This window comes from Equus asinus, chromosome 24 (assembly GCF_041296235.1).
Source record: "Equus asinus isolate D_3611 breed Donkey chromosome 24, EquAss-T2T_v2, whole genome shotgun sequence".
Taxonomy (NCBI): domain Eukaryota; kingdom Metazoa; phylum Chordata; class Mammalia; order Perissodactyla; family Equidae; genus Equus; species Equus asinus.
Genome location: NC_091813.1, coordinates 22,711,467 through 22,733,104, shown reverse-complemented (window position 1 = coordinate 22,733,104; position 21,638 = coordinate 22,711,467). Strand labels below are relative to the sequence as shown.

General features: G+C 39.9%; 1 protein-coding gene and 1 pseudogene across 4 annotated transcripts in view; both read left to right on the top strand.

Annotated features, from left to right (window-relative positions):
• UBE3D (ubiquitin protein ligase E3D) overlaps positions 1–21,638 on the top strand; it is a 153,970-nt gene that overhangs the window by 95,341 nt on the left and 36,991 nt on the right. The gene's annotated exons all lie outside the window — the stretch shown is intronic.
• Positions 2,634–20,095, top strand: LOC106838837 (cytosol aminopeptidase-like; annotated as a pseudogene).

The window sequence follows — 21,638 nt, the reverse complement described above, 5'->3', positions numbered from 1 at the left end:
GGGGAAGCAGAGGCGTGAGCAGTACATACTCGCTCGGGGCAGAAGCAGCAGCCCTTTCCCTGCTGGGACAGGTGGACGCAACAGGTGAGGCCCGGGTTTGAGATGTGTCAGCAAGATGGAACACAGATGGGAATCTGCTTTGAAACTACAGCCTGGGGCTTTGTACAAATGAGAAAGACTCGAAGAAAAGTTGAGTCCTTGGAAAGAACTGGCAAGACTCAAGATAAGCACAGTGACCAGTATACAGGACTGGGCTCCCTCTGGCCACTGGAGACCACAGTAGGGGAAACAGGAATGACGCCCAAGCTTTGGTGTCAGAAACCAAGGCAGAGGGGCTTACAGGTGCCAATGGGTCCTCTGGCATGAGGTGGGTTGCAGCCACTGCTGCCATCACTGCTGCCAGTTTGATTGCACTTTGAGTACTTCAGAGCACTGGGGTGAGGTGGCAGAAGGCCATTTCCATATGCATGTTGCTGGACAACAACCAGCTCCTTAACCCGAAGTCCTGCAATAACAACCTTAAATCTGAGTAAGGTGCCTGGAAGGTAGAACCGTAAGAGAAACTAAGTTGGATCCAGGACAGGGCAGCATTTGCTGGTTTTAACGGTACTGGTCCGATTTCTTAGAATCCTGGACTGTTGTAGCCGGAAGGACCAACTAGTCAACTGACCTTATTTTTATGGATAAGGAAACAGAGCCAGAAGGGTAAGTTGATGTTGGAGACTGAAACTGATTCCTATGTTACACTCTTGTTGCTGCACGTGATGCTGACTTCTCTTCGGGTAGAAAGGGGATTTTTCTATACTAGCATCTTCCTATTCCATGGGTCACAGGTTCCTTAGGATATAAATAAGTGTTGTAGAAAACAATTAGGTATTTAATCATCAGATAATGATAATGCAAATTGTAATAGCTAATATTTATTCAACGCTTTCTGTATGCCAGGCACTGGTCTCAATGATTTGCACTTATTAGCTCATTTCATTTTCACGAAAACACCGTGAGGAAGGTATGTTAGCATTCCCATTTCACAGGTACAGAAACTGAGCCAGAGAGATTAACTTGTCTGTGCTCACACAACTAGTAAGTGGAGCAGCATGAGGTACAAAGCTTGGCTCCAGAACTCTCTATTCTTAACCACTAGGCAATGTTGCCTTTGTAAAGAAGTTTGGTTAAACAAAGTTAGATTTATTTTTAACTGCGGGACTTTTCAGGGCCTTTCCTTTGTGTAAGGCGCATTGTGACTCTCCTAGTTGAAGAAAACAGTAAACGTTATTTCCCAAATGTACTTGATATCTGGAAAACTTTTTCGAGGGGCAGTTTATGGGATTAATCTCTCAGAACACAGATGGGGAGACACTGTTCTATCCAATGTCAAAAAATTCAGATGCCCCAGGCAGAGTACTCATGTGCACATTCTTCGTGGCAGGCTTGCTTTTCTCCAACAGAAGCAGTGCTGCATGTTTAGAGGTTGGTTGTCAAGGGGATGCCATTTCTTCCTTTAGTGACTAGATGGTTCTCTTTCTGGTCAGGGCTGCCTTGGTCAGGATAGTACCACAGGAGTGAGATCCGCTTTGTCATTTCTTGGGGCGCGCTGAATCAGGCCAGAGGCCCAGCAGGGCCCGGGCTGAGCATGGCTTTCCCAATCTGCACCTGCTTCCGGTTCTGTTTCAGATGGGTCTCATCCACCTTAAACGCAGTGTAACTAGGTAGTAACATGGCAAAGGGTTCCATTGGTAGATTCAGCCATCTGGCTAAACTCTGTCTCTCTTCTAACTTATGGCCTGACTCCCACTGAGAATACCCAAGGGGGGTGGTCTTCCTTGGAAACTTAGACTTAACTGAGAGGTCTGTGCCATAGGAGCGGTCCCCAGCCTCGAGCCCCGAGCTGAGGAAACCTTTTTTGTTCATTCCCACACCCTGCCTCATTAGCTCCAGCTCCATCCAGCTGCTCCAGGCTGTCCAAACAGAGTGGACGGGACTTTGAAGGGCAGAGAACCTCAGAGGTGAAGCTGCTGCTTTTCTCCACGTAGAGTGGTATATTCACCAATAATTTTAAATGTTTTCACAGACATTATCCTTTTTAAAATCCCCACAACAACCCCCATTTTAAAGGTGCAGAAAGTGGGGGCCGGCCCGGTGGCACAGTGGTTAAGTGCGCACTTTCTGCTTCGGCGGCCTGGGGTTTGCCGGTTCGGATCCCGGGTGCGGACATGGCACTGCTTGGTACACCATGCTGTGGTAGGCGTCCCACGTATAAAGTAGAGGAAGGTGGGCACAGATCTTAGCTCAGGGCCAGTCTTCCTCAGCAAAAAGAGGAGGATTAGTGGCAGATGTTAGCTCAGGGCTAATCTTTCTCAAAAAAAAAAATAAAATAAAAAATAAATAAATAAAGGTACAGAAAGTATGTAATATAGGCAAATTCATGTAACTACCAAAATACAAAGCTGTGTATCAAACCTAGGACTTCTGGTTCTGAGTCTGCTATTTATTCATCTCATGACAATTACATCAAAGAACATGCTAAATGGTTCTCTTTACAGTCCAGGTCTTGGACATCTTATTTTTACCATACGGCAGCAGCAGTATCTTTTTTATTAATATCATCCTTTAGAGAACCACAACTTTCAACTATGGGAGTAACATTTTCAAGCATTATGGATCCTGGCAAGTAAGTTGAGCTTCATCAGATTACAGTTTTATGTATATGTGTGTGGTTGAATAATATAGTGAAAACATGTAGAAAAGAAGAAACAAAAAGGCTTTATAGAGCTTATCTATTATCACCTGGTAATTAGGGTCGGTCAGGAATATTTCCTCAACTCTACATGAGGAAGGGTGAAGCAGATGGTGGGTCCTTAACAAGAGACCCGTATACTATTCCGGAGAAAGAGATTCTCAATTAATTACGTTACTTGTATGTAGTTTGATTTTAACTTTAAAAAATTCACTGATACTTAAATTTCATCATTTTCATGATGTAAAACCATATATTCATTCTCATTGTTCAGAAATTAATAATTTTACGAATAATTCTCCATCCAGCTACTTTTTCACTACCTGTTAACATCTATATCAAAAGAGAAGAAAACAAAATAACATATGAAAATTTGGTTTAGTCATTTGGCCATTTGTTGGCATCTCAGGTGAAAAGCTTTGATTGTATAGAAGTTTGAAGTTGTGGTTTAAACTGAAGAACTTTTTTATATAAAAATAATGCATAACAGCTCTAACAAATTGGTCGGAGAGGCCTGGGACCTTACAGATGAGCAGCAACAAAGGGGCTACCGAGAAGAGAAAGTGAAGTTCCACTTCCACACCACCTTTTTCCATTTCCTTTTAGACACTGCACCACATAAATGGCCTCATCTGTTATATGCCATGTTCGTCTCTAGGTAAATTATAGCCATTATTATTTTTAAAGTATCATTTTATAAAATGATTATAAAAAGATAATCACTTTTATGATAAAAAATTGGAAAATACAGGGCCCCACCCCAGGGCCAAGCGGCTAAATTTCCACAGGCTCTACTTCAGTGGCACAGGTTTGTGGGTTCAGATCTCGGGTGCGGATCTACTCCACTCACCAACCATGCTGTGGAGGTGTCCCACATAAAAAAATAGAGGAGGACTGGCACAGATGTTAGCTCAGGGCTAATCTTCCTCATGCAAAAGGAGGATTGGCAGTGGACATTAACTCAGGGTGAATCTTCCTCAGCAAAAAAAAAAAAAAAAAAAGGAAAATACAGAAAAATGTAAAGAAAATGAAAGTCACTGGGAATAACCAGTATTGACATTTTAGAGTAATTCTTGTCAGTGTTTTTTTGTGTATGCTTATATACACACACACAAATATATTTTAGTATAAAATTGCCCTCGTTGAGATGCTGGGACACGGTTACTGGCAATAGTCTGTTCTTTCCTCTGTTTCGTCTTCTGGCGTGAAAACTGACAGCCTTCCTGGAGACTGTCAAAGGCTTCTGGGGACTCTGTCTAGAAGGGTCCTGTTATTAGGTGGGCATGGAAGGGGAGGGAGGCTGGGAGCTGTTCCAGATGTCCAAGGATTGCTGCAGATGTAACCAGGAGGCAGACAGACCTGCATCCAGTGGCAGGCACTCGCTAGAATTTCCACTCAGCTCTCGTGGGGATCCACGTGTGCATTCCAGAGAATTGAGAAGGGAATAGTATTGGCACCCTCAGGTCCTGAAGCACGTCAGGCTTCTTCTCTCCTGCTAATACCTTTGTCCTCAGTGGGCAGAGAGAATCAGGAGTTGAGTGCTACTCATTATATTTAGGGAATCCAGTCTCAAAGGTAGTGATTACTGCTCTGTTTTCAATCTCTCTCCTCAAAACAGATTTCTGAGAATTGCCTCAGCAATTTGGGTGTGAAAAGGATGTTGCCTTCTTCACTCCTTTTTGCCCTGCAGGGTGTTCTGTGGTTTGGGGAAATAAGCAGGTATCTTTAGATTAATACAGTGCTCTAGTCTGAATTCTCCCTTCCTTTTGGACTCTACTGTTTTGCCATACTCCAGAGAAAACGTGGAGGACAGGGCCAGGTCGGGAGCCTGGAGGGTTACCAGACAGTTAGCTGGCCCACCTCTCTGCCACATCACATCTTTCAAGAGGCTGCTCCCCTGACCCAGCTTCCCGCCACATGCCCTGCTACTCAGAAATTTCTGTCGCTCCTGAGGAGTTGGGCTTGTAGGCAAAGCAGGACAATCCCCAGGCCGTCTGTGGTGCTGGCCTTTCCCCTGAGGAGCTGCCACTTGGTAGGGGAGTCTGATTGGGTGTGGACGCACTGGCTTTGGCCTTATTCAGAGAAGCAGGAATGAGGTCCAGCCCAGAAAGTCATTAATTCTGTTTTCTTCTTTTGTTTGCTTGTTTTTAGTAAGTTAACTTTTTTTCCTGACTTTCAAGGAAATGCATACTTATGCCAGAAAATGTGGCATGTTTTTCATTAGCAAAACAGCACTTATTTGCAATTTTTGCCCAAAAATATAGTCTTAAGATTGAACCGACTGCTACCTAGCCCAATCCAGTCCTTCATGGCACAGTGGGGAGAGGTCTGGCAGGGCCTGAGCAGCCTTCGTGAGCTGAAGGCACTCCCTGTCTCTGCTTCGCAGGCCCTGGAGCTCTGAAACGGGCTTGGGCAGGACTAGAGGACAGACAGGGTTTGTTTAATTCTGCCATGACGGGATGTGGATGCTTCTGGGTCTTAAATGTCAGTGTCCACGGGAACTTGTTTAAAATTCAGATTTCTGAGTGAGAGGCCGAGAGATTCTGCTTCAGTAACTCCGGAGGAGAGCCCAAGAATCTGCGTTACAGCAAACATGCGAAGTGTTTCTGATAAAGGATTTCAAGAACCACGGTGAGAAACACTTATATGATAATCGAGTATGTTCCCACTAAGGTGAGAAATGTAAAGGGAAAAACATCTTTTAATTATGACGAACACCTAGCCACTAGCTCAAATAACTTAATTCTTTTCCTCTTTTCTTTACTTGTCCTTATTAACCTGTACTCAGCACAGTCCCTGACTGTTGAAGTAAATGAATCCTTGTCATGAAGTCTGTATTTTTTTCTTTTACTTTTTTTTTATTCTGCCATGATTGTTCCCTTTCACACTCAGATGCGTGGTAGAATCCAGGCGTCAGTTAGCTCTGAAACTCGTCTTTCTGCCATTCAGTGTGGACCCCAGCATCTGGTGTCTCCCAGTCTCTGGGCTTCCTCCTCCCCCAGGGCTGGGCAGCCTCTCCCCTTCTCATGGCAAGGGTGGTGTGGTGGGACAGTCACTCACCCTGAGGTAGGACACTCAAGGTCTAGTCTTAGATCTGCCACCAACTGCTCGTTACCCTCATCTAGTCAGGTAACCTCTGTGGGTCCCAGTTTCTTTGTCTGTGCAATGAGGGGGTTGGGTTAAATTATAAAGTTGCCTTTAAAGTAGATGCACACAGAGTCATTTTGTCTGTTCCAAGCTGTTCTTAATTGATTCACCCAAGTTGAATAATATAACTTTATTCTTTAAAGGGACTAGGTTCTTATTTCTTTTGAACATCTTGAAAGTGTTGAACTGAAGAAAAGCATAGATCAAGCCACATTATGCAGGGATTTTTCTTTTCCTTTTGCTCTCCAAGAGAATGGAGTCTATGTCACAAGACCTTCCCACCAGCCACAAAGAAGTGTCAGGAATGAGGGGTTAGGGTGCTCTCTGGCCCTTGGCTCTTCCTGCCTGAGACATCAGTCGCTCCCTCATGTGGAGGCAAGCAAAGCGAAGATACTGCCAGGTAGGCTGCATGTCAGAGAAGAAGAGGAGGAAGAAGCGTGGAATGTTCTCTGGACGGCCCGTGAGTTCTCTGCTTCCGTCTTCTCTGCCCTCCCTCGAGCCGTTTCTACTTTTGGTTTTCCCCTTGGTGTCTGACTGTAGGTCCTGATCCACGCTGAAACCTTTGTGGCTTAGGAATTTTCCAGTGGTTTTGCATTTGCATTTATTTTGTCAGTATGGTTACTCCAAGAAAGTTTTCTCAAGTGTGAGCCTCTCCCCTTGCCTGGAGCTATGGACGAGGGGACTTGGTTCTTCCCCACATGCTGAGCATGGCTATCTGTAGTCAAGAGGCTTCCTGGTGGTGGGTCTTGCTTCCTGGGAAAGGAGGCTACAGGTACATGTCTGCTTTTAGAAACAAAGTGGGATCAAGATTGAAATGACTGAACTTGCTTCTTCCTTGGAGGAAGCCACTGTCTTGTTTGAAGGAGCTTTTCTGGCTGGAGGGGGAAACAGCAGCCTGGGATGGATGTCAGCTTGCAAGGGAATGATGAACTGGAAGGCGAAACTTCTAAGCTTCAACTGAGAGCCTCTCATGAGCCCTCTAGTAATGACTAATCGCTTCAGCAAAGTGAGACAATTTGGAACAGAAAAGGTGTTCGGGGACTAGGCCAAAGGAATTGTGAGGAACAAGAAGGAAGTTATTTTATTTATTATCCTTTCATCCTCACTCTCTTGGACCTGATATGTGACATAGCGGGGAGAAGCCCTGATCTGGAGGTGAGAGGTGGGTCTGGGTTCTGGTCTTGGCTGCTCTGATACCTGCAATCAGTGTGACTGGGCACAAGTCACTTACCTGCCTAGATTTCGGCTTTCTCATTCCTCCAGCCCCCAAATCCACTGATTCGAAGTGTCAGCAGTTGAAGGATTCCCAGCAGCGTGAGAGCTTGTGGAGTAAGGAAGCCTGAAGAAGAAAGGCTAGCATCCAATCTAAGGCTGGCGTCCCCTTAGAGATGAACTTCCTTTTAGGTTAGAAGTTGGGAATGGTGGCAGAGGAGTGATGATGTGGGGGCCCCAGGGAAAGTATTTCTTTTTTTTTTAAAGATTGGCACCTGAGCTAACAACTGTTGCGAATCTTTTTGTTTGTTTGTTTTCCTTTCTGCTTTTTCTCCCCAAATCACCCCAGTATATAGTTGTATATTATAGTTGTGGGTCCTTCCAGTTGTAGTACGTGGGACGCCACCTCAACGTGGCCTGACGAGCAGTGCCATGTCTGTGCCCAGGATCCGAACCAGAGAAACCCTGGGCCACCGTAGTGGAGCGCGTGAACTTAACCACTCAGCCACAGGGCTGGCCCCAGGGCAAGTATTTCTGTAGCTTCAACCAGGGCTGCATGCAGTTAGGGTCAGCAGTCAGCTTCAGGAAGTTAAGACAGTTTGATTAATCTGTAGCAGACAAGAGGATGTCTGGTGTACTGTCTGAAGCTGTAATAACAGAACACAGACTAAATCGAAGTAAAGAATTAACCAAGTCATATTCAGGTGCTGGTGCCTTTTCTGGTCTCTTTAGAGCTGAATGCAGTTCTTTATAAACAACTACATTTATCCGTAGTCTCAATGGTTCTGACTCTTCCTGCTGGTCTTAAATATTGTTTCCTTCTCATTTAACTTCAGCTTGAAAACCAGTTGTAAAGGCAATAAACATTAGAGACGTTGTCCATTTGAACCGTCAGCTGCTTTTCAGTGTCAAGTTCCTCAAATATGGTAATGTTTTTAGTAGAAATCAGAGCACTGAAAACAGAAGACGTGGTTTTTTGTATTTTTATTTTAAGTGGGTGTCAAATCTGCTTACATTATTGTGATTAATAATATAGTTGGATTTATGTTTACCACCTTTGTGTATGTCGGGGGGGTGTGTGGAGTGTATGTTTTCGGTTGTGCTACTTTATCTTTTCTTTTTTTCTTATTTCTTGTCCTCTGTTGCCTCAACAGTTATTTCATCCTTTTTTTAAAAAAAATTCCTTTGCATGCTTGGAAGCAGTAGCTTACAGTTTTCTTCTTTCTAGAGGTTACTCATAAAATTTTTAAATAGATAAAATATAAAGCTTTCTAGTAAAAACAAAACTGTTCAGTATCTTTCATCTTTTCCAAACAGGCAAGAACCTTGCCGTATTTTAACTACCCGTTACACGCATTCATTCCCTCGCCCAGCACCCACCCACTATTGTCTACTGTTTTTGTTTGTTTCAGTTAAAAACAAACATGTTAATTATGAATTTTAAATATTTTAACATTCATTACATACATGCAATCAGTTTTTGTGCTTTCAATCCATTTTGTCTTTCAATCCATTGTCTTTGTCTCTTAAATGTCCTTTCGTGTGTGTGTGTGTGTGTGCGTGCGTGTGCATGCACATTCAGAATAAACTCCTCAGCACTAGATTTTCCAGTTCACTCATTTTGGTGTTTATCCCCACTATTGAGTTTTATTCAATGGATATATTTTTTATTTCCAAGATAAGTTTTTTTTAATTGAGGTGTAATTAACATATTAGTTTCAGGTGTACAACACAATGATTCAAGATTTGTATATATTGTAAAATGATCACCACAATAAGTCCAGTTAACATCTGTCACCATACATAGTTACAAATTATTTTTTTCTTGTGATGAGGACTTTTAAGATCTACTCTCAGTAACTTTCAAATATGCCATACAGTGTTGTTAACTATAGTCACCATGCTGTGCATCACATCCCCATAACTAGTTTATTTTATAACTGGAAGTTTGTACCTTTTGACCCCCTTCACCCATTTCGCCTACTTCTTACCCCATGCCTCTGGCAACCGCAAATCTGCCCTCTCTAAAAGATATCAAGTTTTAAAAATCTTCCTGAGGATAGTAAACATACCTGCTTTTAAGCCTTTTTCATTTGTTCTGTTATTTTAATTGTGTCTGGAGTTGCTTAATCTTCTAGTTGTTAATGTTGTGGCTGTCTAATTTAGGGTTCAGTTTCTTTCTGTGTATTAGACTTTTGGTTTGCAAGCTCACCTTGCGTAGGTTCTCTTTTCTCCTCCTTAGTGCTCTCCTCAGCTTTCCCCGGCTCCCTGGGAGTTTCACAGCTACTTCAGCCCACCTCGTCCAGCACCGAGTCCAGAATGGTGGGTCTCTGTGGTAATATTGGGGCTTCCTGCTGATCACTCGCTAAACCTGCAGGCACCTTGGCTTCTCACCATTTCTGTGGTGTGGAGTCCCATGTAAGTTGGAACCCCCAGCGGGTGTCAGCAGCAAAGTTTCTTGGGTCTCCTTTCATGAACGTTACTCTGCCCCAGAGCCTGACCTTGGCTTCAGCCCCATCAGGACCGCGGCTTCAGCTCTGCCTCCCCACTTTGTGTTCCTGGTCCAAGGAAATGCTTAGCTTGTTTGTTGAGTGCAGCTCTGATTTGGAATTTTATTATTTTATGTTTTATCTGGCATTGCCTTATATTTGAGGAATTCAAGGTAAGGACTTTTAGTGTCATCTTTGGCTCTCTATGATTTAACCTGGGTTTTCACATCTATAGAAGGAGAATAACAACTACCCCTCCTGTCTGAAAGCACTGTGTAAATAATAAAGGCAAGATGTGGTCGTTTTTATAATTAATGTAATTGGTGTCATGTTTTACCACTACTCTCTATCTTTGGAGTCAAATTTGTTTGGAATGGGTAAGTGGTATAGTGAGGGAATGAAACACTTAGGTCATAATAGAATTAAACATCCCCAGGTTTTTAGTTTTCTGCTAAATGTAGTCAGTGGTTCAGGTCACAAATTACAGAGTAATTTTTAGTGGCAAATGGATCGTGGCTTTGTTTTTACTTTTAGAGTTGCGTAAAATGGAAGGGAAATTGTATTTAATGACAGTATAGCTAGCTCAACCATTCACTGGATTTTTCAGTTTTTCTTAACTCTTTTGTTTCTTTGTAACCCAGTGTCAGTATCCAGAACATAACCTGCCATCTGGTATTTAGGTGCTTTTAAAAATCTATTTAAACTGAACTTGCCCTGGGTATGCAAGAGTCTATTGAATTTTCTCTTTCAGTTGATTGCTACTTTCATTCTACTGTGTTGAAGGCTTTGAGGGTCTCACTGTGAAGATGATGCTTTTGACCAGTTTGTAAACCATTTTGTGTCCTCCCCTCCCTCCCCCCAAAACCCAAAACTGTGTAGCATCCGGTGCTGAGAATCAGTGAGAGAAGTCACAGCCTGAGTTGACCCTGGATACACAAAATGAAAGGTTTTCTCTTCTCATATAGCCACAGTCTTGGCGGCAGTCAGCTAAAGCCCTGCTTTTCTCCTTTAATGGGCCTTTTTGTTTTAAATTGAAAAATGTGGATCCTTCTCTTTCTCCTTCTTCTGATACACAGCTGGAGTCTAAAAATGCACCCAACATGTTTCGAGGTAACAAACAAGGCAGCTACGTAGTAATCAGTCTCCCAAACTGAAAACAGAAGGAAACAACTTCCCAGTTATGAAAATTCTACACGAAGCCACACCTTAGGCATTACTTGGGGACAGAGAATGCCAAAACTGCAAAATAACTGTAAGTAAATAGAAAAAAAATCAGTAAGTCCCCGCACTAAATTCCTTATTCTGCCCATATCCACTCTGCCACAAGGCTTTTAATGAGCCAAAGGAGACTAAGAAAAACTGCAGAGAAGACAGGAGAGGCTAGCCAAGGTGCTAGGGGTGATCTGGAACGGCAACTAGAAAGATTAAATTTAGCATAAATTTTAAAATGCTAGAAAAATGTCCAAGCAGATCAGAGCATGAAGTATAGGGAAGGGATTTTAAAGTCCATGTGATTTAAAGGGTCAGATGCCATACAGGACCAGGTGCACCGTTTAAAGAGACAGACACAATTTAAAGCAGTAAGCACGATTTAAAAGGGTAGGTACCACTTAATGGGGCAGTCTTCCAAAAGTGTAGCTTCTAGAGGAGAAAAGAAGCAGAAAGAAAAGAAGTGCTTTTTAGCAATTAGAAGATGAAGGAGAAAAGAAGAAAAGGGGGAGGGTTAGGGTTCTGTAAGAAAAAAGAATCACTCAATCAGAGAATCACACTCCTTTGCCACCACTAAAAGAAACACACTAGCAGAGAAATCCATTAAAGCCCTTGGAATTTGCTAGACTGACAGAGGACACCTTTTAAAATAGGAATTTTATGAAGTACTCAAATATCATAAAAATGAACAAAAGGAAAATCAAATCAGTAGAGAAATTTGCAGAAAACCAGAAAACAAAAAATCGCAAACATCAATTGAGGAAAATTCTCCCATTGAAGCAAAGGAAAAGTGTTAAGTTCACACTCCAAACAGAATTAGGGACACTCAAACAAGCATTTTAGGATATGGAAAATCACCTTGAATCAGAAGTATAAGATGGACAAAACCCAGGATAGATAAAAAAGGAGTTGATTTAACTCAGGAAAGAAATGGAAGAAAAGATAAAATTATCTTAGAAATGAAAAATAAATTAAAAAGTGCCCAAGTGAAAATAGACTCTAGTGAGAATTTAATAAGGGGTTTGAATAAAGAGGAAAATAACCAAGAAAATGAAAATGACATAAAGAAAGAAGTAAAAAAATGTCTGAAGGGGAGGCAAAGTTTTACCTGTACTCGCTTAGGGTTTTCAGCTGGCCCTGAGAGTTAAACTGACATAAGACAGATTAATAGGAGAAAAGCATACAAATTTATATAAGTTTTACGTGATGTAGGAGCCCTCATAAGGAATGGAGACCCAAAGAAATGGTGAACCCACATGCTTTTATAGTAGGTTGAACAAAGAGAGGCAATTGTGGAAAAGTAAACTATGTAAAGAGGCAAAAGGAAGGTAATTATTTTAATGTCTGTTTGTATAGAATTCTTTTGGTATCAACTTCTTGTCCTTGGTGATGAGAATGTTACTCTCCTTCTGGTTCAGGGAGGACGTCTTTCCTGGGAATTTCATCTGCTTTTAAGAAAAAGAAGGAAAGTCAGAGTATTTTTCTTGCTTTTGCTGTTTTCAGGTGCCTTTATCTCAAAATAATCTTTATGCCAAAGTGGCATATTCTGCCACCCTTGGGTCCAAGAGAAAGTGTTGGGAATGAAAAAAGCAAAGAAAGGATCATTTAAAAAAAATTATCAGAGTCCCTGGAAGCAAAACAAAAATATAGTACAGAGCTAATATCTAAAACTATAATTAAAAAATATTCGAGAAATAGAAAAAATCTGAATCCACACACCTATGAAAACTTCTTACAAATAGAAAAAGATCTGAGTCTGCACATTAAGAGGGTTCACTGGGTACCTGGGAAAATTAACCCAGAATGATCAACTTTAAGACGTATCATACTAAAATGGTTAGATTCCAAAGACAAAGGAAAAATCCTTAAGTCCTCTAGGCCAAAAGATCAAATAACTTACAAGGGCAAAATAATTATACTAGCATCATACTTAAAAACCAACAAATCAAGGCAACAGTGGAGCAGCATTTTAAGAAAAAAACAGACTCTCAATAAAAGAAAATGTGAATCAAAGATTTATATCCAGCCAAGCTGTCCTGCAGATATCAAGACAATACTGGAACAGTTTTGACCATACAAAAATTTAGAGAATCCTGCACTTATCAACCCTTCTTGAGGAATGCATTAGAGCTGGGGTCAGCAAACTATGGCCTGCCACTTGTTTTTGTAAATAAAGTTTTATTGGAACACAGCTATGGTCAATTGTTTATGTATTTTCTGTGGCTGCTGTCTTGATACACTGGCAGGGTTGAGTAATTACAACAGGGACCATATGGCCCACAAAGCCTAATATCTTTACTATCTGGTCTTTTACAGAAAAAGTGTGTTGACCCGTTTACTAGAGGATTCCTGAGTTGTGACTGAGAAAACTTCAGCATAGGACTGACACTGATCACAGCCTTTAAAAGTATATAAATGTACATATAAGACTAGAACAATGAGGGCATGATGGTAGAAGACTAAGGCACAAGTGTTATATACCTGTGACAAAGTAGAAATAATCTAACAAAAAGATGGGAAGAGAAGGAAGAGGGAAAAGTGAAAATAGGGAAAGCTCATTGTTATAGGCAATAGGTGACTGATAAAGAATACCCCCCACCCCCCGCACACACAAAAAACCGCTGCTAAACCAGATGGTAAATATAGTTAAATGAAGGACACTTTAACAGTATAATTACAAAGGTAACCCCTAGAACAAAAATAAGAAACTTTCCTAAATATCAATATATACATCTTGTAGGGAAAGAAACATAGGAAATAATTTTTTTAAATTCATGGTTATAAGGTATAATGATAGATTTGTGACTGAACATATCAGGCATAACAATAAATGTGAATGAGCTTAATTTATCAATTAAAAGAAAAAGATTTACAATTTGGTTCACAATATAAAACCCAAGTGTATGTTCTATAACAGAGACTGTTATACCTAAAACAGTGATTCAGATATTCCAAAAATAAAAGATGGACAAAAGTGTACTGTGTAAATAGAAAGAAAAAGAGAGATGTGGTCATGATCCCGGTTATCACACAACGTAGAATGTAAGCCCCAGAGTATTAAACCTGACAAAGAAGGGCACTTTTTTAATGCTGAAAGTCAGTTTACTAACAAGAAACAAAAAAGAGAAAGGCCTTTATACCTGGATATTTTCAAATTCTCTTATTAAACAACTCCTGGGGGAAAGGGGACATATGAATTGAAATTACAGAGTTTTAAAAAAATGATGACAACATGGTCTTTTCTGACTGGCTTCTTTCACTTAGCATAATGTTTTGAAAGTTCATGTATGTTGTAGCATGTATAATGCTTCATTCCCTTTTATTGTTGAATAATATTCCATTATATGGATTTCCACATTTTATTTATTCATCAGTTAATGGATATTTGGTTGTTTCTATTTCGGGGCTATTACGAATAATGCTGCTATGAACTATTGGGTTCCTATTTGGGAAAAGGTAAGAATACACCATACATAAGAATAAACTCCAAATGGATTTAGAGATCTAAATGTAACAAATGAAAAGTGATATTGGAAAAACTGTTGAAATTTGAGTAAGGTGCTGTCATTCACTTAGTAAATATTGTACACATGTTAATTTCCTGGTTTTAATAATTGTCCTGTGGTTATGTAAGATGTCACTGTTAGGGGAAACTGGGTGAGGGACATATGAGAATGCTCTGTACTTTTTTTGCAACTTTTCTCTAAGTCTAAAATTATTTCAAAATTAAAAAGTTTTAAATTATTGGATAGCATACCAAAAAATTAAAATAAAAATGTTCCACACAAAGTGGGACTAGGGCTTATCCTTTGAGCCCTAAGAAGGGACCATACTGGTACCAACTAGTGGAGAGAGGTGTTAGAGGGCAGCCAGACTCCAAATGAGAGTGAGTGCCAGGAGGCAGCAGGGGTACAAATCAAGAAGTCATCACACTGATTGTAGTTCACTTACTACCGTATGTAAGATGACATATAAGACTTTAGGTGGAGGTGGGAAGTTTTAATATATACACAATAATTAATTGTTTTTGAGTTTGGCCACCATTTATTTCAAAGCTTTGAAACTTGGTGGTGGTGTGAATTCACATGCTGAGGGATGGAAGGATGGATGGAAAATGCTGAAGAAACGAGTATTGGTTATCTTCCTTTTAAAGACACCCATGCCTTAACATTAAGGTTCAAAGTATAGCTGGTGGTGTTGAGGAGCTGGAATCTTAAGAAAATCAGAAATCTTCTGCTTGTTAGTTATAGAAAGCTCATATCTAGGTCTTTAATTATAAAGAAGCTTAGCAAAAATGACATTTAAAAAAAAATCAGTTAAGTAACCTTTTCCTCCCAAAAGTCTTAGTACCATGATGAGATAGACAATTCTGTTAGGTCATGGTTTATCTCTACCATATGTGATTAGGGCTCAGGGTAATGCAGGACAGACGTGTCTATTGAAAAGCTACTTACTCCTATGAAGTAAGAAAGTCCTTAAGAAAGAGTTCATTGGTTTGTGGGCTAGACGGACATTTTACATTTACCCGAAGAAAGATTTGTTATTTCTATGATTATGATGGTGCCATTTCTTCATCCTCTGATTTTTGTCATAAAATCAAGCAGGAATCATAATAGGCATAGTTTTATTATTTTGTTTTTTTGGAATTGTGTTTTAAATAAAAGCAGAAGAGTTGATTAAATGAAATGTTTGTAGTCACTTATAAATAAATTTGGGACTAGGTTTAGTTATGCAAGCCTTTGTTATAATAGTGTCTCCACAAGAAAATCCAGTTCGTATTGCATCACCTAACTCCCAGCTTTTGTTTCCCCCAAGAACATAATTTACCATATGTACAAAGACTGCTGCTATTTGGATTCCCATGGACATCTTTATCCAGCGTTTTGTCAGAGGGGAAATTGCCTTATGCATAATCTGAAATAATTGAAATAATTGGAAGTATAATGAGAGCCAACATTTAGAAGCTCCCTTGTGTTCTTTGTACTCTGCAAAATAAAGCTATCACTGAATGCATTCATGTTTTAAAATTTAAGCAGACATGGTAAATGAATCTTGTTTTCCAAATGTGCAGAGCGGCTCATAGAAGGTGGTTGGTGTCCCTAAAACAGGTGTTAAAAGATCTTTTTAAGCTTCCCAATACATTTGCAAATTTACTATGATGAAGTGGCAATTCGTAGTATAGAGCTGATTACAGAAATCAGGATATAGTTGAACTGTATTTTTAAAAATTCATCATTTTATTTCCTGTTCCTCTGCTTTTTATGATAGGTGTAGCATCGTTAATAATGTTCTTCGTTGTGTCTGAGTGATTTGTAGGCTTGTTTTGTTTTTAGTGGTTGATAAGAAAGGGCTTAAAAAAGAAAGTCATTCGTATGTGTGACTTCCAAGATCCATGTTAGCATCTGACCAAATTTTGCATTCTTACTCATTTTTTACATGGATTCTGCTCCATTTCTGCATTCAAGTTTAGAAGTCACACTGAGGTTAACTGAAAAGTGTGAGAAAAGGCTTAGGTACAGCAAGCTGGGATTTCCTTCTTAAGGAAATATTTTTGAAGTGTCATCATTAGACCTTTGTTTTATATGCCCTGTTGGGGTGTGTTCAGGGGGAGGTTTTTGTCAGTTGTAAAATTGCAGACTCTGGAACCAGAAACGTGTGGATTTGAATACCAGTTCTATCATGTACTTACCAATGGTGTGATCTCGAAAGTTTCCCTGCCTTCTAAATGAGAGTTTAGTCTCTACATAGTAGGAACAAAGTAAAGGATCAACCAGTGAAGTGCTAGCTATTTAATATTTTTATAATTTTGTGGGGCATCTACTTTACTTTTCATATTTTGGAGGCTGCATTTGTCATCATTCCTCATATTATCAGGGTTATTTGAAACAACAGAATCCACTCTGGCTAGTTTGAGCAGAAGCAGAATTTGTTGAAGAATATTGGGTAGTTAAGTGCACAGCCTGGGACAGAGCCCAAAATGCCATCCAGGTTGTTTTGGGGCAAATATCACCACATCACTTACACGGGTGGCTCTGCCCTGCTGCCCTCGGAAAGACCGATACTTCCTCCGTGGTCCCCACAGGAGGGAGCCTCCCTGTGTCCTCCTCAGATTGCTTACTTCCAAGGCTAAGTCCTGAGCAGGGCGTCTAGCGGGTAGAGCCTGGTCACGCGGTGCTGCCCTGGCCTCATCGAGGCTGGGGAAACCAGTTGTCTGGCTCTGACTTGGGAAGTAGGACCAGTAAAGAAAGAAATTCCTCAAACGTTTCAAGGATTCAAAAGGTGCTCTGCAGGCAGAAAAAGCTCTCCAGGGGCATTTTTGTTATGGTGGATTGATTCATAAAGACAAAAATATATCCAAATTAAAAGAAAGGTGACTTTGGCTTATTATTTCTTTCCTCAAATCATGTATTTTATTTTTAAAGTCGACTTTGTTTTCAGACATATCTGTGTCACTCGCCCTTATCATTCAGTTTTTTGCCCCTAAATATATATAGGACAGCTTGACTTTGTGGTCCATAAACACAAAACCTAAGCAAATTAAACCTAAGGGAATAAAAAGTCATTTTCCTTACCGCCAAACCTACACTAGCGTTTATCATGACTGGCATCACTGGCTGACCTGTTTCTCTATGTGGAAATCTTGGAATTATTTTTCTCCTCCATGTTGTAGGAAACTGCCAATTTTTCCTTTCTGATATTTTTTCCTTTAGACATCGTTCTGCTTTTCCGACATTTTTTCCTTTAGTCATCCTTCTCTTATCTTACCTAAAAACCTGAAAGTTAGGTCGCTGACTTGGATCTATGTGGAGAAAAGGAGCATGCTAGCCCTGAGGAGTACTGTGATTCAACCAGAAGAAACAGGAGTCCCTTTTTTAAAAACAAAAATAGGTATTTTGCCCTAATTTTAAAAGAAATATATAATGATTGTTGGAAATTTAAAAGCTAAAAAGTCTGAAAAAGGAAAATAAATTTCCCCACGCCATTTCCTGCAGAGATAGCATTTTGCCATGTTTTCTTCGGTGTTTTTTTGCATACGTGCTTGGGAGTGGGGAGGGAGAGAGAAAGAGGGCGGTTGTTTTTACAAAACTGGAATATATGTAATGTTAAATCCTGCTTTCTTCATTTGTGTCATAGACAGTTTTCTATATCTTTTAATAATAGCTAATATTTATTGTTTGCTATGTGGTAGCTACTCTTCTGAACACTTTATCCATATTAATTCATTTAATCTTTTCAAGAGTCCCTAAATAAGTATGTATTATTATTATCTACCTTTGTTATATGAGGAAACTGAGTCACAGAAATATTTTAAAAGTTGTCCGTGCTCACAAAGCTAGTTAAGTGTTAGAGGTGGAATTCTAACCCAGACTTCATCCAGAGTGTGTGGCTTTTAACAATTATACTGTTGACTTCCCTCATTTTGAAACATGATTTGTAATAGCTATATGATATTCAATCATGAATAGTATTGATTTTGCTTTTGTCCCTTAATATTTCATTTTTGTGAACAATTTCCTTGGCTTGTGGAAATTAATTAATGTGATTTGCAAACATAGTATTTAATGGCCACGTAATATTCACTTGTATGACTATTTGTATGAATCCTGAGGCTGTGTCCAGTTTTTAAGCTGGTAAACAGTGCTGTGGTAGTATTCCTCTCTGGCCTGGCCATCTTTGGGGCTAGGGTCTTACCACCACGGCTAGGACAAGGGCCTTGTTTCAGGAGTCTGTGCCAAAGAAAAGGAAGATGCACCACAGTTTACGTGGACAGGAGATAATTTTGATACATTGATTTCTGGAAAATCAAGAGAAATCTGATCATTCTGACCCACCTCTGAAGGCAGACAAAATATGAATCTTTTGTGGCCTACATCCTGATTTCCCCAGCATCCTGTTAGCATAGAGAAAACAAGGCAGATGAAATAAATGACCAAGAAAATCAGAATGAAGGCAAAGAAAATATCAGAGCTGCTATTGCAGCAGAGTGCAGGCAGCTTCATAACCAAGAGATCTCATCGGGGAGGAGAATCCATGGGGAGATGCCCTGGCTGCAGTGGAAGGAGCACTTCTTGGTCTCTATGAATATGATGAGCTGAAGTAGAAAAAGAAAACAGTTGTATTTGCTCAGCTTCATGGAAGTGGAATCAGTAGGCCTGGCAGAAAGGGGTCCTATTTGCTTTTGGGCAGAAGTTGGCTGCCTATTTGATGGAGACTCCAGCCATTGAGATGATGCCTCCGATATTTGCACTAATTATTGAGAAGAATCTCTAAAGTGCTAATAGTAAAGCTCAGGTGCAGATCACACCTAAGTCTTGGACTGAAGGACAGAAAATTAGATCTTTTTTAAGTGTGGCCAAAGGATGTAACGAACCTCCAGTCTTCTTGGAAATTCACTACAGGGGCAGCCTCAATGCAAGCAATGTGCCACTGGTCTTTATGGGAAGGGAATTTCCTTTGACTCTGGTGGTAGCTCATCAAGCCTTCTGCAAATATTGACCTCCAGAGGGCTGACATGGGAGAAGCTGCTGTATGTTCAACCATTGTGGCTGCCTCAAAGCTCAGCTAGCCACTTAATAGATTTAGCCCTCTTTGTGAAAATAAGCCTAAGTCTAAGAATGTGGAGACCATACAAGTTGACAGCATTGATGCTGGCTGAAGGAAGGATCCTATTAGCTGACATTCTCTATTATGTGCACATCTTCGATACAAAGTTCATCAGAAATGTTTCAACCTTAACAGGTGCCACAGACGTAGCTTTGGAGGCAGGTATTACTGGAATTTTTACCAGTTCATACTGGTGGCGTACCAAACTGTTTGAGGCCAGCGTTGAAATGGAGGACAGTGTCTGGGGGATGTCTCTCTGAACACTATACAAGACAGGTTGCAGATTGTCAACTTACTGATGTTAATAACATTGTACAATATAGATCTGAGGGGCCGTGTACATGTTCAATGTAGCAGAACATATTTCTGACTCATTCAAAGTGGGCCCATTTAGACATGCCGGGTGTGATGGCTAATAAAGATGAGGTTCCACATCTTAGGAAAAGCGTGACCAGAAGGCTAACCAGGACTCTTAGAGAGTTCTTAGGTTCAGTCAAGACAAGGGTAATGTTTAATATGAATGCTATGAATTTCCTACATTCTGTCCTAAATTGGACAGTTGGACTTCAAAATATTTTTTAATAAATGGATGAAAATCTTTTAAAGGAAACAAGGGATGACACTTTTTAAATGCAGAATAAAATGAAATATGTATTCCTTTATTCTTTTTTAATTTATGCAATGATTCAGTGATTTTAAAAATAAAGGTAATAGCTGTTTTTAAAGATATTTTATCAATGGTAATTAGTTATTTACAAATTGCCTAGTCACTTTTCAGTGTGTGCAACTGAATTGAGAGGCAAAAATACAGTGTTTTGAATTTGTGATACTAGAGACTGAGAACAAAGTAAAGTTACTGTACAGTTTTCATAGTAAAATCAATTTTTATACAACAAAATAAATTATACTGTAGAAGTGATTCTTATCCATAAGCCTTGGCCAAATCACTAATCATTTCCTAGGTCAAAGGGTTATGAATATTTTTAAGACTTTTGATACATTTTGCCAAATTACTCTCTAGAAAGTTCATGTCAATTTACTTTTCCACCAAAGTATTTTGTTTTATCAATTAGTAATTGTAAGCTCTGCAAGAAAAATGCCATGCCTGGTTTTTATTTTATTACTGTGCATCTTGTCAAGCCCAGCACCTCACCATATAGTAGAGGCTCAGTAAATGTTTTTGAATAAATGAGAGAAATGTGTTTAATGACTGCCATTTTTGGACTTTTAAGTATTTTACTTTTTTCCCTGGCTTTTCTTTATATGCTGCTTTGCATATGCATATTTCTGCTTAAGAAAGACGGTAGCCTGTTTGCACTGCTGTACCTGTTTTGAATTACCAGGTAGGCAGTAAGAGTAGGATTAGCCTACGGAATATTACAAAGCTTAAATTTATTTTTTTACGTTTGACCCTAGGCTTTTGCAACACACGATTTTTTTTCTGTATGTAATCTGTTAATATGGTGAATTACCTGAAATAATTTTCACATGTTAAACTTACATATGCATGACACTCAACTTGGTTATGATCTAAAGTTTGGACATATGTTGTTTAAGATCTGCTTTTATGTTCAAAGTTGAGATAAGCTTGTAATTTTCCTATTTTCTACTGTCTTTGTGGGATTTTAGTGTCAAAGTTTTAATAGCCCCATAAAATGACTTGGAGAGAATTCTTTCTCTTTCTGTTTCTGGAAGATTGCATAATAAGGTGGAAATTACCTGTTTAGTAGAACTCATTTGTAAAACTGTCTGGGCCTGGTGTTTTCTAAGTTAGAATAATTTTGTGTGTGTGTGTGTGTGTGTGTGTGCGTGAGGAAGATTGGCCCAGAGCCAGCGGCCAATCTTCCTCTGTTTCCTTGAGGAAGATTGTTGCTGAGTTAACATCTGTGTCAATCTTCCTCTGTTTTGTATGTGGGACACTGCCACAGGGTGGCTTGACGAGTGGTGCTAGGTCCGTGCCTGGGATCCGAATCTGTGAACCTCTGGCCCCCAAAGCAGAGCGCACGAACTTAACCACTACATCACTGGGCTGGTGCCATAAGTTAGAATATTTTTTAACTGCTGATTCAACAGAGGGAAAGGCTTAGGATGATTCAGGCTTTCTATTTCTTCTTAACTCAGTTTCAGTAATTTATATTTTTCTAAGGATTTGTCCATTTCATCTAAATGTTCAGAATTTTGGTAAAAGTTCAGAAAAACCTTTTTCATCTGCTACAACTATTATTTAGTATCAGTCTCTA